This window comes from Palaemon carinicauda, unplaced genomic scaffold (assembly GCF_036898095.1).
Source record: "Palaemon carinicauda isolate YSFRI2023 unplaced genomic scaffold, ASM3689809v2 scaffold426, whole genome shotgun sequence".
Taxonomy (NCBI): Eukaryota; Metazoa; Arthropoda; class Malacostraca; order Decapoda; family Palaemonidae; genus Palaemon; species Palaemon carinicauda.
This window is the reverse complement of record NW_027171680.1, coordinates 87,501-90,815: the sequence shown is the minus strand read 5'-3', so window position 1 is coordinate 90,815 and position 3,315 is coordinate 87,501.

Below are 3,315 nucleotides of genomic sequence, written 5' to 3'. Positions count from 1 at the left end.
TTTCCCTGTTGGGGCCCCAGGGCTTATAGCATCCTGCTTTTCCAACTAGGGTTGTAGCATAGCATTTAATAATAATAATAATAATAATAATAATAATAATAATAATTTCTAGGTATCTGATGTTTTCTTGAAGTTTCTGATAACTTCCAAATGCAATTTCTACCATCAAGATGAATAACGTAAGAAATTTTAAATATTATTACTTGATGTTCAAACCAATCACATGATCCAGGAAAAAGACATTAAGATTGATTTTCTGGCACATTCGCACCCATAAATGTCACATATCAAAGTAGTGATCTTCCATAATGCATTTTTCTCACCTAATCGCCACCCAACCTTACCCAATATAAAGTTAGCAAGGTGAATAGCGTTAAAGCTGGGCCATAAATATACACCAGAATAACTACGAAATATTAAAACTTTGCTTAAAAAAAAAAAAAAAAAAAAAAAAAAAAAAAAAAAACCACATCAGGGGCAAACCAAAAATAAAGAATTCATTTTTAAATAATGTATAAATTCTCTAAATGGCAGATATAGATTTAGATTCTAGGATATATATTCAGTTCATCGCATAATTCCTTTGCCAATTTCTGAACTAAGTCAACTAAAATGGCTTAAATGTCTGATATTTTTAAGACCACGTTCAAGAACGGTTAAATGTATCAAGGATCTTTCAATATAATTTTGTGAGAAATCACATCGACTATGTTCGAACTCATGAATTTTATCCTCTCTCTCTCTCTCTCTCTCTCTCTCTCTCTCTCTCTCTCTCTCTCACATATATATATATTATTATCATTATTATTAAATGCTAAGCTACAACCCTAATTGGAAAAGCAGGATGCTATAAGCCCAGGGGCCCCAACTGGGAAAATAGCCCAGTGAGGAAAGGAAATAAGGAAAAATAAAATATTTTAAGAATAGTAACAATATTAAAATAAATATTTCCGATTTAAACTATAAAAAACTTAAACAAAACAAGCGGAAGAGAAACTAGATAGAAAAGTGTGCCCGAGTGTACCCTCAAGCAAGAGAACTCTAACCCAAAGCAGTGTATATATATATATATATATATATACATATATATATATATATATATACATATATATACATATATACATACATATATACATACATATATATATATATGTATATATATATATACAGTATATATAAATATATATATATATATATATATGTATATATATATATATATATATACATATATATATACATATATACATATATATATATATATGTATATATATACAGTATATATAAATATATATATATATATATATATGTATATATATATATATATATATATACTGTATAATACATATACCTATACTGTAAAGGCTATATAATGTATATATAGGACCTTTTGATCTTTTGATATATATATATATATATACTGTATAGGCTATATACTGTATAGGCTATATACTGTATATATACGACCTCTTGATATATATATATATATATATATAGATAGATAGATAGATAGATAGATAGACAGATATAGATAGATCGATAGACAGGACCACTTACTTTTTTATCTCTTTCCCAACACTTTTTCTCTCTTCTCTTATCCTCCAATCATCATTTCATCTTCTCCCCAATCACCTTTTACATTCTCTCAGCCTAAATTCCCCTCCTCCTGTGGGCGTAACCAAACCAAGTTCCGTATTTATCCGAAACATAAACCGCCCACCCTACTTTTCAACCACCCCTTTTTCATACCCATATTTCCCTTTTCCTCCAGCTCATACAAACATTCTCCTTCTCTCCCCTCTCCCTCCCTCTACCCTCACTCGCTTCCATCTCCCCTCGGTCTCGATGCCCAATAGTGCCATGTGCCAGGGACTGTTACTATTCTTGGAGGGTGCCAGAGGCTCGGAGTTATCTCGGACGCCAAGTCAGACCTCGCAGTCTCTCCACGGTGCCACGGCAGAGTTGCCAGATGATTTCGACTGGATTATCGTACATGAGCCTTAAAATTGTCGTTTTTCAACCGAAATTATCGTACACAGTTTCAATATAATTATTAGGGAGTTACATGATTGACTTATTTCAAAATATTTTAGTATAATTGTTTAATTAAACACATTTGTATATACCTAAGGTATGTATCGTACATCGTACTGGACCTAAAATAATCGTACATGTACGATAATTATCGTACGCATGGCAGCCCTGCAGCCACGGACGTCTTCTGAAAAGAAGCGCGGTGGAATTTTGGGCCAAAAAGGAATTCGAGGAGGAGAATTCCTCGCAAAATGGTTCGTTCTTTTGGCGAGGTTCCTCTGCGGTTTTGAATGAAAGTTATTGAAATTTATCCCAAAATGTTACGCTATGAGTCTTGCTTCATATCAGGAGTCTACCTAGTGTCTCATTAGCTTTGTATTGTACACGTTTGAGTTATGTTTCATACATTTGCCTTACCGAATTTAATGGGAATATTTGGTTTTCAATTGCCAATGTCTTTCGTTATTTCACTTGGGAATTAATGATATAAAATCAATAAAGGTTGGGAATATTTGGTTTTCAATTGCCAATGTCTTTCGTTATTTCACTTGGGAATTAATGAGATCAAATCAATAAAGGTTGGGAATATTTGGTTTTCAATTACCAATGTCTTTCGTTATTTCACTTGGGAATTAATGAGATAAAATCAATAAAGGTTGGGAATATTTGGTTTTCAATTACCAATGTCTTTCGTTATTTCACTTAAGAATTAAATAAATAAAATCAATAAAGGTTGGGAATATTTGGTTTTCAATTACCAATATCTTTCGTTATTTCACTTGGGAATTAATGAGATCAAATCAATAAAGGTTGGGAATATTTGGTTTTCAATTGCCAATGTCTTTCGTTATTTCACTTGGGAATTAATGAGACAAAATCAATAAAGGTTGGGAATATTTGGTTTTCAATTACCAATGTCTTTCGTTATTTCACTTGGGAATTAATGAGATCAAATCAATAAAGGTTGGGAATATTTGGTTTTCAATTGCCAATGTCTTTCGTTATTTCACTTGGGAATTAATGAGATCAAATCAATAAAGGTTGGGAATATTTGGTTTTCAATTGCCAATGTCTTTCGTTATTTCACTTGGGAATTAATGAGATCAAATCAATAAAGGTTGGGAATATTTGGTTTTCAATTGACAATGTCTTCCGTTATTTCACTTAGGAATTAATGAGATCAAATCAATAAAGGTTGGGAATATTTGGTTTTCAATTGCCAATGTCTTTCGTTATTTCACTTGGGAATTAATGAGATCAAATCAATAAAGGTTGGGAATATTT